Source organism: Artemia franciscana, chromosome 20 (assembly GCF_032884065.1).
Source record: "Artemia franciscana chromosome 20, ASM3288406v1, whole genome shotgun sequence".
Classification (NCBI taxonomy): Eukaryota; Metazoa; Arthropoda; class Branchiopoda; order Anostraca; family Artemiidae; genus Artemia; species Artemia franciscana.
In genome coordinates, this window is record NC_088882.1 from 3081507 (window position 1) to 3097219 (window position 15713).

Here is a 15713-nt window from a genome sequence, read left to right on the forward strand (position 1 = left end):
ATTTAGAGTCAGAGAGACAGAGTATATTTTCAGATTCAATGTTATAATTTATAAGAGCATCCAAGGCCAGGCGGATGGCACATAATTCAGCAGACAGGATAGAAGATCCCAATGGGAGAGGAGAATAAATATTCAAATTCAGGGATGGGATACATGCTCCTGCTCCAGCTCTTTCCCTCTGGACGGATCCATCAGTATATATTTTTCTATAGTTGGGGTAAGCCTTTGAGATGTGTTCAGCCAAAATAGTCTGGATCTCATAATTAGGAATCAAATCTTTACTAATATAGATAAGTTCTACTTGACAGCTTGGAGGACTCATTTCCCAAGGGGGGGACTCAGTAAAGGGATATGCATGAAGCGAATGTTGATTCCAGTTTGGGACCTCCAGTTGAAACTGATTCCATGATGAATGGGCATTGGGACAGGCTGACTTCTCAGTAAAGGTATGTGCATATACAGCATGCTTGGCTCGATAAGCCTGGATTTGCGAGAAATACTTTATTCTTAGACTAGATGCTCTTTCACTTAGGGACACCAATCCCGACAGTGTTCTTAACTTTGACAGAGGAGTATGCTTATGTACACCCAAAGCTATTCGAATAGCAGAATTTTGTAAAGATTCAAGGATTTTGAATGAGGATGGGGGACGAGCTGAAATATTTGAATCCCATATTCTATATTTGAACGAATATATAATTTGTAAAAATCCAAAATAATCTTTGGGTGACATCCCCACTTACTTCCAGCAAATCTTTTTAGAATACAAAGTCTCTGAATAATCAGAGATTTCAAAGAATTAATATGTTCATGCCACTGCATTTTAGAATCCATTAATAAACCAAGTAACTTCACTGAATTGCAATATGGGATCTCCCTTGAGAAAATTGTCAGTGGATTAGGAGGATCTAGAGTACCATTAGGAAATATAATGGCTTTAGTTTTACTGATTGATATTGGGAAGCCAATGCTAAGAGAATCTCTGGACTAGACTTATATCATGTTGAATAAGGCTTTGAAGAAGGCTAATATCCCTTCCTGACTTCCAAATGATCAAATTATCTGCATAAAGGCCAAATGATGCATGAGATACTTGAAATTCAGAAACATACAAGTTGAATAGAAGAGGACTCAATATTGCACCTTGAGGAAGTCCTCTCGTAATGGGGCATTGCTCACTTCTAGACTGATTTACTTGAACGTAAAAATATCTATCAGTTAGAAAAGACTTTATAAAACTTATAAAAGGATACGGGAAGTCAAGATTATTAGGATTTCCAATAATTTATTGTGGACTACATTTCCATAGGCATTCGACCAGTCAAACAGAACAGCCATTGTGACATGTCTTTTTTGAGGGAGTTACAAACATCAGTTTCTAGCCGGGTAATGTTATCTAAAGAGCTATGTCCTTTTCTGAAACCTGTTTGTTCACTAGGAAAGAGATTGTTGACTTCAGAAAACCACTCAATTCTTGATAAGACAAGCCTTTCCAGAACTTTACTAAAGGAAGGTAATACTGATATAGGACGGTAAGACTTGAGATCATTAGATGAATAAGAAGGTTTTAAAGCTGGGAATACCTGAGCAATCTTCCAGGCATCTGGGAACTTTTGACTTGACCAAATAAGATTATAAAGACTTAAGAGGGCTGTATGGAACACCTTTGGGGACTCAAGAATCCACTTCATATAAATACCGTCATGACCTGGGGAAGACTTGATGTTAAGAGAATTAAGTGCTACACAAAATTCATCTTGGGAAAAAGGTTTCATCAGAGTACCCTTATAAGAACAGGTAAGAGGGAGATTACAAAAAGGAGGTCGGCTGGGATGAAATCTGAGCAATCGTTTTTAAAAACATTGGTAAACAGATCTGCCTTCTTTTTATCTGATACAATTGGATATCCATCCTGAATGATATCATATCTACGGTCATCATTAGGCTGCTTTCCACTATTTAGTTGGCTAATGAAATTATGGACCTTTGAAATTGGGGTTCTAAAACTGATACTTGAGCTGAAATTCAGCCATGTACTCTGTTTAGCTCTCCTACAAATTAGTTTCACCTTAGCACATGACTGCTTATAAAAGATTGCTGTTGACTGAGATGGGTGCTTTTGAAACATTTTACGAGCCTTTCTTTTTGCCAGAACTGCAACCCTACACTCATCATTCCACCAATTCGTGGGTCTTTTGGAGCCATTGTAAAAACGTACCCTAGTCATTGGAATTGCCGATTTAGCTGACTCCAGCAGGATTGATCTCAAATTAGACTCAATGGCATTAATATCATAATTAGGAGAAACAAAGGAAAAATCTACTTCATTTAATATCTCACGAAAAGGGACCAATTACCTTTGGAGTTGATAAATGTAGGGACGTAGGGTTTGGGAGTGTAGCATAAATCTTGAAATGATGTAAGAATTGCACAATGATCAGATTGGAGAGACGACACCTTTACCATCTGAACTAAATCATAATATGAAGAAGGACCTAGAAGCAAATCTATAGTTGAGAAAGAGTTAGAAGAAATATTATACCTGGTCTGAAAGTCAAATGGAGTGAAAATCAAGGTGTCAGGAAAATTGGACAATATGTACTCTATTCCTCTTCCTGCTTTGTTGCTACCTGCTGATTGTTCCCAGAGAGGACTGTGGGCATTAAAATCACCAAAAATAAAGGTATTATTACCTGATAATTCTGTTTCCAAGATACTTTGGATATCCTTACTCCCACATGGATTATAAAAGGATTTTATGGCAAGATGGTTACCATTAGCTAAGGTAATTAATATGCCTACAACATCTATTTCATCCCTGTAGATAGTTAAGGGTTGAGGGGAGTGTTGGATTGAATCATGAACAAAAATACCTATGTCCATCCATTTTCTTTTAAACAGAGAGGAGTTCTATGTTTCCTAGCTTCAATAAATTTATATGCAATTTTGAGACCAGGGTTACAAAGTAGGTCAAAACTTGCAAGTGGAACTATGATATGACTAATTAATTTGTAAGAAATGTATATCAATTTAAAGATTAAAAAATTATGTAGAAAACAAACAAGACAAATAAATAAAAGTATCCCTTTACAACCATTTAATTAAGTGTAACAAATGTAGATTATCCCTAAGATTGAAATGAACAAAGCTTTAATTATGAATCTGTTTTCTTTAAACAGACTGAAGGGACAAACCTCCAAGCTATGACAAATTCAATCTCACTTTTGATCTCTTTCCTTTTCAATAGGAACTTTCTTTGGATTTTTTTCAACTAAGTAAAAACAGTAGGGACATGATCAGGTATAAGTGACCTTCCACTAAGCCTACATACCCAGGGGAAAATTGTGCAGCTATACTAATAATTGGTAAATTTTTTGTTGTTCATATGTTTGATTTACAAATAAAGTGAACATACTCCTTGATGCCCTTTTTTATGTTTACAAACACAATAAGTGCTTCAAGTACAAGTTTTGAGCTCTTGAAATGACCAAAGTATACTCAAATAGTTTTTGGGTATAAGAAAGCTTAAAACATTGGTCTCAAACTTACTGTTTCATTATTAATCCATTTTTACATGTTGTATAATCTATGAGCCCTGATTTTCCACAATTAGGTTGGATTAATAAATTTTACAATATTATGCTGTATTTCTTCTTCTTTGATGCCAAATTTTCAATTAAGGTACGTGTTTTTGGTCATTTTTGACAAAATAATGTATGTTTTTCACTGCCAAAATTGTTAGGTTAAGTAAGGTCAAAAGTGCTTAAACTTGAACTAGCAAAATAAGCAATTATTATATTTGTAAAGAACATACAAAAAGGCATCAAGTGGTATATTCACTTATTTGTAAATCAAAATATGAACAACAAGAAATTCACCTCTAACATGCCTAATTTGCAAACATATAGCCCAAATTATATATTTCCAATGTTTTCTGCCACCTGTACTTGTTTTTCCAGTTCTTGTTTTGCCACAGTTGCCTCAATTAACAGGTACAAGGGTTGAGGGATAGATTGGCAGAATCAATAGAAAATATGTAATTTCAGCTATAGATTTCCATATTAGGAGGGTTGGGGCTAAAGTAGAGCAGGGCTGCATGTAGAAAGCTATAATTATAATGTAAATTACAAAGAATCATCTTTTTTTAACAGGTTTTCTTCTATAGGTCTACAGGTCCTTCTCTTGGCTTATGCCACATCAAGCATTATATAACCAAAGAAGAATAAGTAGCAAAAAGCTATATATACATAAGCACATGTTATTTAACAATGACTTCTCTAGTGCTTAACTATGACCCCTTAGTGATATTAACAAGAAACAAGGGTAAAACTGGTGCAAACAGTATTACTGGCTTTCATATAAAGTGAATATACCACTTGATGCCTACTTATATGCTCTTTATAAATATAATAATTTCTTCTACTGCAAATTCAGATTTAAGCACTTTTTCACCTCTTGACCTCTTAAAAATGACCTATAAATGGAGTCATTACAAATCTGTAATAGTTTAGAAACAAATTTGGGCTATATATTTGCACATCAGGGGGGTGGGGTTAAAGCATAGCATATATTATATACATAAACTAACCATTGCTGTTTTTTTTTTAATGTGTTTGTGCACATCAAATTTTAATGAAAAGAGAAATCACCAGTGCAACAGCACACACATAAAAAATTCAAGCAATAGTTAGTTTACATATTTAATATATGCTACACTTTACCCCCACCCCCTGATGTCCAAATATATAGCCCAAATTTGTTTCTAAACTATTACAGATTTGTAATGACCCCATATATAGGTCATTTTTAAGAGGTCAAAAAGTGCTTAAATCTGAACTTGCAGTAGAAGCGATTATTACATTTGTAAACAGCATTACAAAAGGCATCAAGTGGTATGTTCACTTTATATGAAAGCCAGTAATACTGTTTGTACCAGTTTTACCCAATGGTAAAACTGGTGCAAACATAAATAGGTAACAGAAAAAGTGAAATTTAGTGTAAATGACAATCAGGAACTGGATCAAGGGGGCCAAAAACAGGGCTATATAATTGGAGTTCAAAGAAAGTGGTGATTTTTTAGTGAAAAAAAAACACTTCCCTGGCTAATTTAGGACTTTGAATTAATTAGCCTACCAAAATTTTCCTATCCTATGCAATTGAAATAATTTTCCCTTTTCAGAGCATTAAGACAATTTATCACAATAAAAAATATCCAAAGCATCTTGAATGGAATGACTTAAAAAGGCAAATGACAACCACAATTTGAAATCTTACAATTAACTTCTGGCCACACAAATTGTATTAGGCTACCCAGCTCTGAAATAGTTGCTGAAGCTGTATTTGCCTGTAAAATTTGAAACAGGCCCAAAGTCCTAGCCTCTTCGTTGTCAAAACTTCACATAGCATTAAAACAATAATTACACGTGACCAATGTTGTTATTATTCGCAATTAATCTTGCCGTTTTAAGTGACACGTGGCCAGACAAGAGTTGCGTTCGAATCACATTCCAAGTTGACTGAAACCAGCATTCTGACGTTTTATTTGTGATTCCGAGTTAACTTTTAGCGTTCGATTTGTAAAAGTTGACTGAAAGTTAATGAAAAATTGACTTTTAACAACTTTTACATTTTGTACGTTCGTCTCAAGTTAACTCGGAAAGAGGGCAAAAGTTTCAATTATAGATAATCATGGAGTATGTGGGAGAAGAAAAGAAGAAATCAATTGATGAAAAATTTATATTATTGATTTCATTTATTTTCTGAGTGAAAGGAATTAAAGCTCTTGCTACTCCTTTTGTTTGAGAAGTATTATTTTGCCTTTTCATATAAATCTATTGCGTGGTTAGAGTTTTCTGGAATTCCCTTTCCTGAACACAATGTTTCCTACACTTCTAGCCCCCTCAGGGAAGGGGGCCAAGCATCTAATTGGTTATCAGAAGCTGATATTCCTATTGTTGTATCTCCAATATCCAATGATTGATAGCCCTGAATGAAACCATGATTACTGTCTCTGAGCCACCAATCTCTGAACTGAAAACCTGCTAAATGAGGATTTTCAGACAGTAGGCAGAAAACAGAAACGAAAAAAACCTTCTATGAGTCCTCCTGAAATAATGGGACTCTCAAACCCAAATCCAGCTATGGAGATAAAGGACAAATCCATTATCCTTTTTGCTCCAACAGTAAAAGATCAATCCTTCTCTATCAAAAATATTACTAACATTAGAATGAATCTTTTCAAAACTTTTAGATGCAGCTTCACTGTGAATGTGAACAGAGATGGTTCACTAATGGTTATGTTTCTAGACAGAAATGAAGCCTACAAAGCCCTTAGCCTAAATAAAATTGGCAATATCCCTGTTACACCTGAATGGTGGAAACCAACCCTGAAAAATTCCCAGAAAATAGTACTGTACAACATACCATTGGAACTGTCAAATGACGACTTGAAAGATGGCCTTATGAACAATAAGGGGGAAATGCTGGAGGTTCTGGATGTTCATCGTATCTTACCTGCTAGTTCCCAATTTGACTCAGTATTCCTTTTTGGTCAGCAAAAAGCTCATAAATATACCAAGAAAAACCTCTTCAATGCTCAAATGTTTAAGCTTGGTCACTCATCTAAGTATTCTTCTTCTGTGCCAGGGTGCCCTAATTGCCTTGGTAATCACTCCTTGTCTACAGAAAGTAGATGCACTGAAGTGCCTAAATGTACAAACTGTGATGGTAGACATCAATCAACAGATCACAATTCATGTCCTAAATATGTTCAACGAGCTAAAGTTTTAAAGATTGCTCTTCAAGAAAATGTTCCTTTCCCAATAGCTGCAATGGAGCTGGCCAAGCGGTCAAAAGTACCATCAGGTCCAAGAGTTAATGAGGCCAAAGAAGGGAATTTAGCCCTTCCTCAAAAACCCTGGCTACAGGTCCACAATAACCACCCAAATCAGGCACTCATACCTCTTACTGAGACTTCTTACCCTCCATTGGCTAAGGAGCATCCCAAGGTGGCTGAAGCTAGTCCATCCCTCAACAATCCTAAAACTAATCCCAAATCTTGGTCTGAAAGAGTGGCAGCTTTTCCTAATATTTCTACTCAAGCCATAACTATGCAAGATAGAGTTGGACCTCATATTACTAATTTAATTAAATATGTTGCATCAGTGGACCTAATATTACAATCAAATATGGCTAAAGATAAAAAAGCCAGTATAACAAAAGAAATTGCAGAATACTACTTTTCCAATTCTATTTTCAATGAAATAGGAACAGAATTATCATCCATTCTCTCAAATATCATGCAGGTCACCTATTCAACCCTTCCTATGTTAACTAAGCTACAGATCCTACAATGGAATTGCGTCTCTTTAAATTCAATAAACTTGCTGATCTTATCCAATGTGCAAATGATAAGAGAATTGGAATTATTTGTCTACAAGAGACTATCTTCATCAGTACAAGAAAATCAAAATGCCTGGGTACAAGTGCTACAGGAAGGATAGATCAACTAACAGAAAGGGAGGGGGTGTGGCAATTTTTGTTCATGATTCAATCCAACACTCCCCTCAACCCTTAACTATCTACAGGGATGAAATAGATGTTGTAGGCATATTAATTACCTTAGCTAATGGTAACCATCTTGCCATAAAATCCTTTTATAATCCATGTGGGAGTAAGGACATCCAAAGTATCTTGGAAACAGAATTATCAGGTAATAATACCTTTATATTTGGTGATTTTAATGCCCACAGTCCTCTCTGGGAACAATCAGCAGGTAGCAACAAAGCAGGAAGAGGAATAGAGTACATATTGTCCAATTTTCCTGACACCTTGATTTTCACTCCATTTGACTTTCAGACCAGGTATAATATTTCTTCTAACTCTTTCTCAACTATAGATTTGCTTCTAGGTCCTTCTTCATATTATGATTTAGTTCAGATGGTAAAGGTGTCGTCTCTCCAATCTGATCATTGTGCAATTCTTACATCATTTCAAGATTTATGCTACACTCCCAAACCCTACGTCCCTACATTTATCAACTCCAAAGGTAATTGGTCCCTTTTTCGTGAGATATTAAATGAAGTAAATTTTCCTTTGTTTCTCCTAATTATGATATTAATGCCATTGAGTCTAATTTGAGATCAATCCTGCTGGAGTCAGCTAAATCGGCAATTCCAATGACTAGGGTACGTTTTTACAATGGCTCCAAAAGACCCAAGAATTGTTGGAATGATGAGTGTAGGGTTGCAGTTCTGGCAAAAAGAAAGGCTCGTAAAATGTTTCAAAAGCACCCATCTCAGTCAACAGCAATCTTTTATAAGCAGTCATGTGCTAAGGTGAAACTAATTTGTAGGAGAGCTAAACAGAGTACATGGCTGAATTTCAGCTCAAGTATCAGTTTTAGAACCCCAATTTCAAAGGTCCATAATTTCATTAGCCAACTAAATAGTGGAAAGCAGCCAAATGATGACCGTAGATATGATATCATTCAGGATGGATATCCAGTTGTATCAGATAAAAAGAAGGCAGATCTGTTTACCAATGTTTTTAAAAACGATTGCTCAGATTTTCATCCCAGCCGACCTCCTTTTTGTAATCTCCCTCTTACCTGTTCTTATAAGGGTACTCTGATGAAACCTTTTTCCCAAGATAAATTTTGTGTAGCACTTAATTCTCTAAACATCAAGTCTTCCCCAGGTTATGACGGTATTTATATGAAGTGGATTCTTGAGTCCCCAAAGGTGTTTCATACAGCCCTCTTAAGTCTTTATAATCTTATTTGGTCAAGTCAAAAGTTCCCAGATGTCTGGAATATTACTCAGGTATTCCCAGCTTTAAAACCTTCTTATTCATCTAATGATCTCAAGTCTTACCGTCCTATATCAGTATTACCTTCCTTTAGTAAAGTTCTGGAAAGGCTTGTCTTATCAAGAATTGAGTGGTTTTCTGAAGTCAACAATCTCTTTCCTAGTGAACAAACAGGTTTCAGAAATGGACATAGCTCTTTAGATAACATTACCCGGCTAGAAATTGATGTTTGTATCTCTCTCAAAAAAAGACATGTCACAATGGCTGTTCTGTTTGACTGGTCGAATGCCTATGGAAATGTAGTCCACAATAAATTATTGGAAATCCTAATAAATCTTGACTTCCCGTATCCTTTTATAAGTTTTATAAAGTCTTTTCTAACTGATAGATATTTTTACGTTCAAGTAAATCAGTCTAGAAGTGAGCAATGCCCCATTACGAGAGGACTTCCTCAAGGTGCAATATTGAGTCCTCTTCTATTCAACTTGTATGTTTCTGAATTTCAAGTATCTCATGCATCATTTGGCCTTTATGCAGATGATTTGATCATTTGGAAGTCAGGAAGGGATATTAGCCTTCTTCAAAGCCTTATTCAACATGATATAAGTCTAGTCCAGAGATTCTCTTTAGCATTTGGCTTCCCAATATCAATCAGTAAAACTAAAGCCATTATATTTACTAATGGTACTCTAGATCCTCCTAATCCTCTGACAATTTTCTCAAGGGAGATCCCATATTGCAATTCAGTGAAGTTACTTGGTTTATTAATGGATTCTAAAATGCAGTGGCATGAACATATTAATTCTTTGAAATCTCTGATTATTCAGAGACTTTGTATTCTAAAAAGACTTGCTGGAAGTAAGTGGGGATGTCACCCAAAGATTATTTTGGATTTTTACAAATTATATATTCGTTCAAATATAGAATATGGGATTCAAATATTTTCAGCTCGTCCCCCATCCTCATTCAAAATCCTTGAATCTTTACAAAATTCTGCTATTCGAATAGCTTTGGGTGTGCATAAGCATACTCCTCTGTCAAAGTTAAGAACACTGTCAGGATTGGTGTCCCTAAGTGAAAGAGCATCTAATCTAAGGATAAAGTATTTCTCGCAAATCCAGGCTTATGGAGCCAAGCATGCTGTATATGCACATACCTTTGCTGAGAAGTCAGCCTGTCCCAATGCCCATTCATCATGGAATCAGTTTCAACTGGAGGTCCCAAACTGGAATCAACATTCGCTTCATGCATATCCCTTTACTGAGTCCCCCCCATGGGAAATGAGTCCTCCAAGCTGTCAAGTAGAACTTATCTATATTAGTAAAGATTTGATTCCTAATTATGAGATCCAGACTATTTTGGCTGAACACATCTCAAAGGCTTACCCCAACTATAGAAAAATATATACTGATGGATCCGTCCAGAGGGAAAGAGCTGGAGCAGGAGCATGTATCCCATCCCTGAATTTGAATATTTATTCTCCTCTCCCATTGGGATCTTCTATCCTGTCTGCTGAATTATGTGCCATCCGCCTGGCCTTGGATGCTCTTATAAATTATAACATTGAATCTGAAAATATACTCTGTCTCTCTGACTCTAAATCAGCATTACTACTGATCCAAAATATTAATAGAATTGCTAATGACAAAGATTTATATAATATTAGAAGACAGCTTCTTAATCTTAAGATCAAGGAAAATGAAGTTTATTTTCAACATGTTCCTAGTCATAAAGGTATAAAATATAATGATATGGCTGATTCTCTAGCAGCAAAGGCTTCCATGTTATCTCCTAGTCCTTCCTCTGACCTCAATTCACGAGATATTATCGGGCAAAGATCCAAAGTTAATCACAGTACATTAATGTTATCTCCATTTCATACAAGATTAAATACAGTGCTATATTACCAACTGAAATCAGGTGCCCTACTTCTAAATAGCTTGTTATTTAATTGGAAGCTACATCATTCCCCTTTATGCCGAATCTGCTTTTCAACAGAGGAAACAATCCAGCATATTTTATTTGATTGCCAGGCTCAGAGTGAGGAGACTGTTGCTCTTAAGCGTTTCTGCTCCTTGGCTAAGATTCCAAATACTTATACAGCTATCCTGGATTCTAACCTGCCATGGGAAATTGATCGTAAGATATTTAAGGCAGCAATTGATACCTTAAAGAAGAGAAATATTGTTTAATAAGGATTAAAGCTTGAAGAAGTCAATTTTTAATGGGACGCAATTTATCCATAATTTTTGATTGTGCAGAAGAGAGCGGGAATGAGTAGGAAGAGCCGTATTGGTACCGGCCGGCCTAGTGCCTTAAACTGCTGGGGACAGGTAGCTCAGGTACTCGCACTTCCCACAATCAATAACAGTGTATTATTGTTCATAATCGTATATATCCATTGTTCGCAGACTGGAGCAGAATAGCGCTTCAGTAGCTAGTTTTTCTGAAGAAGAAGTCAAAGAGGTGAAAGGACTTGTTGTTAGTCCATATACCTCCCTACAATATTTGGAACTGGAACTGTGTTCAGATGGATCCAGGATGAAGGCACCACTTTTGTGTACCAGTGTGGTGAGAAATCGGTTTTCTTAACATATTTTTCTCTAGGCCTACAGGTCCTTTCTTTGGTTTATGCCACATCAAACATTGTATTCCCAGAGAAAAATAAGTAGCAACAAGCTATATATATACAAGCACATATTATTTATCAATGAGGACTCTAGTGCTTATCTGTGACCCCTCAGTAATATTGACAAGAAATGAGCAACAGACAAAATGAAATTTAAATGGCTATCAGAAACTGGATATAGGCTTAAGGGGGATAAAAAAAAAACAGGGCTGTATAATTGAAGTTCAAAAATAGGTGGTGAGTTTTTAGTGGAATAAATATTTCCCTAGCAAATTTCAACTATAGGTCATGAAAGGAGATTAATGTGAAGCTTGATCATTTTTAAACAATAATATGCACATAAAGAAAGAGAGTATAGCCTAGAGGGTTGTATACTCAACCATGCAGCTTGCCAAGACAATTTTAAGCTCCCATTATAAACTATGCACTCATAGCAGCAAATAGCAGCTACATCAGGCTAAAGGACCAATTACTACAACTTATCTTGAGGTTTTTGTGCAAGTCAACATGGGATTTGTATTTCATTTTGGTGAGAATAGAAAAAGCATAAAAGGCGTTTCTGACTTAAATTCCATACTTTACTCATTGTCAGACCTTTTGCCACTGTTGAAGAAGCAGCAAGCAAATTCAAGTGTTTTGACTCCCTAGGTAGGCTAGTTTGCTTTATACAGGCATTTTAGCTAATATCTTACCTCATAATGGCAATTTTAAAAAGCAATTTTTTTGCCCCTGTATAATTAGAGCATATCTAAAATTTGAAGGATGTTTTTTACCAGACAGATAAAAGGTAAAATTCTAGTTGAGTTACTTCTTGCTATCTCAGAAAGAAGTTAGGTTAGGAAAATGAAACTTTCAGGGATGGGTCTATAGGCTAAAGTATATCCTGGGAAGGTATTTTAAAGTACCCACCTCCACTTCTTCTCCCTCTAGAGAGCCCTAAAATTTGACTCAATGACAGGGCTATACCTATTGAAATTTTGACAAAACAACATTTTACCTTAATTTTCAGGTACCATTTGCTTTTTCTCTGCCTTTAGTTCTGAAAATTCAATTCCTTTTATTTGAGTAGAATTCTGAGCCATATCAACATTTTTTTTTTTTTTTCAAAATTTAGGAAATGTTTTTTTCATATCTTTAAAACCTTATAAATTGGGATTGAGCAAAGTTGTTAAGCTGAGAACAACTTTGTTGTACTTCATTTCAGCAGAAGATCTATTTTGTAAGGTTTCATTTTATAACACAGATAGCCTATTTTTGAAGGTCATCAAGGGTCAGGGCCCTCTAGAGCAAGAATGAGTAGAGATATGTACTTTGAAATACCTTCCCAGGACATACTTTAGCCTGTAGACCCATCCCTTAAAGTTTCATTTTCCTAACCTATCCCCTTTCAGTGATATTTCAGAGAAAATTTCAGTGATATTTATATCACTCATATATTTCTCATATTTTATATCACTTTATATTTCAGTGATATTTTTCAGAGAAAAATAATTCAAATTTTTTCTCAAAAGAAGCTTGATTTTTAAAAATAAATGTATGTTTAACAGAAAGCAACTGACATCATATTAAATCCAATAAAAAAAAATTCATGGAGAATAAATAATATCTGCCAAATATTTAACCTATAGTGAGGTGGCATAAAAGATTATTTCTAAATTTAGAAAACCCAGTGTTATGGCAACAACAGTATGGCAAATCAACAGGAATTGTCTTTTCAGAACTAAAGCCAGAGAAAAAGAAACTGATAACCCAAAATTTCAGGACCATTTAGAGGGAAAAGAAATGGAGGTAGGTACTTCAAAATACTTTCCTGGGACATACTTCAGCCTGCAGACACATCCCTGAAAGTTTCATTTTCCTAACCTAACCTCTTTCAAAGATAGTCAAAAGTAGCCAAAGTAAAATTTTGCCCCTACTTTATGTTAAAAATCTAGTTTAAACAGCAATCTCAATGAATACAGACTATATAACTAGGGAAAAGGGTAAAATTGGTGCAAACAGTATTACTGGCTTTCATATAAAGTGAATATACCACTTGATGCCTGTTTTAATGCTGTTTACATATATAATAATCGCTTTTACTGCAAATTCAGATTTAAACATTTTTTGGCCTCTTAAAAATGACCTAAATATGGGGTATAAAAAATCTGTAATAGATTAAAAACAAATTTGGGCTATATATTTGCACATCAGGGGGGTGGGGGTAAAGCATAGCATATATTAAATAAGTAAACTAATCTTTGCCATATTTTTTTTTTTATGTGTTTGTGCACATTGAATTTTAATGAGAAGAGAAATCACCAGTGCAACAGCACAAACATAAAAAAAAATACACCAATGGTTAGTTTACGTATTTAATATATGCTATGCTTTACCCCCCACCCCCTGATGTACAAATATATAGCCCAAATTTGTTTCTAAGCTATTACAGATTTGTAATGACCCCACATATAGGTCATTTTTAAGAGGTCAAAAAGTGCTTAAATCTGAATTTGTGGTAGAAGCAATTATTATATTTATAAAGAGGATAAAAAAGGGCATGGAGTGGTATATCCACTTTATTTGAAAGCCAGTAATACTGTTTGCACCAATTTTACTGGGAAAAGAAGCCAATAATTTTTAGTTTTTAACTAACCTAAAATATAAAGTTACAAACCAACCTATAATTTTTAATTTTTTCAACTAAAAATTATAGGTTGGTTTAGAAACTAAGCTTGTTAGATTTGGTAATATTAGAATAACTCACCAATGTGATAGCTGCCTTCCCGAGAATCAACGTTTTTAACAACATAAAATGTTTCTTTTCATTCCTTATTAAGCTTGGCCTATGCAAGATAGGCCTAGAACACCAAAAACCCTTTAAATCCTAAGGAATATGCATAAGATTACTTACAGGTCACTGAAAAGCTAAGATTATTTCCACTAGGCCTATTAACAATTTCCTTGTCTTTTCTTTAGACTAAACAATTTCATATTTCTAAATTTTTTGCCATTGAAGCGTTCGATTCGCAATTCTGTGTTGACTTTCTAGGTCAACTTTTTACTAAATAAAACGGCAGCAGAGAAAAAAGTCAACTTTTAAGTTGACTTTTTCGAGTCGATTCGAACGCAACTAAATATTTGTTGCTATCTTTTAGGGGTTAAACCTCGATTAGTAAAAATCCCATTGGACAAGTAAACAAACGCACCCTAAATTTCTTTGAAAATAAAATCCTTAAATGAGCGAAAACTAATAATTCCCTATCCCCCAGCTGCGACACGTGTTGAGATTATGAAGACATACGTCATATCATCTTCTTTAACTGTAGAACATGTGGAAAAGAGCGGGGAAATACTAAGTAATTGCTGTAAGAAGGCATTCACAATACGTTCTGTTCTGGGGTATCACAGGTCTCCTCCTTGGGCTAGGCGACTAAGCACAAACCTTTGAGGTAGATTTGCCAAGACTATTGGTTTGGTTCATGGGTGGAGGGCGTTGTGGTGCCCCCCTATCTTAGTGCTGGGTTCGGGGTATATTAGTAAGGTGACGGCAAGTGAGTTGGTACAATGTTGCGCAAAAGAAATTTTAAGTACTATAAAAAGTATAATCCACGAAGCTGAATTTGCAGCAAGACAATTCGCGAAACCATGGATGCGTCCCATACCTAACAACTTTGTTTTTCTCCACTTTATGCTTATGACAGCAGTATTGCGAACGACTTTGTTGAATCTGTGAACCTTCATGAAACGAACTATAAGGGCAAAACTGAATATGAACCAAACATTACAGATGAAATTTTAGGCAATTCTGAGCTGAAGCTAATGTAATACATTGGATTTGTCATAGACGGTTGTGCCGGCATAATTTGCGCTTGATGTAGTGTTAACATTTCTGAAATTTGAGGGGCAGTATCAGGAATCCAAAAAGGTTGCAATGATCAGCAGCCTATATGAATGCAAAAATCATGCTCTTAACCTATCGATTTTCAAGTGTAAGACAAGCCAATATGTCAGGAATACTGTAAGTAGTATTGAAGAAGTTGCAAGTTTTTGTGAAAAATATCACAAGACCAATAAATTATTGGTCTTGTGATATTTTTTGCTGTGAGGATGTTGATGTTCTGTAAATTAAAGCACACTCCTCCGAATATAAAAGTATTTTAATATGCTACAATTCACGCTCTGGCTCTAAAGGGTTTAGGGTGCGATAACCGTACTCCTGTTTATGGTAATTTATACTCATAATAAATTTATTATGGTCTTAGGATTCATATATTCGTCTCTACAACACTGTATT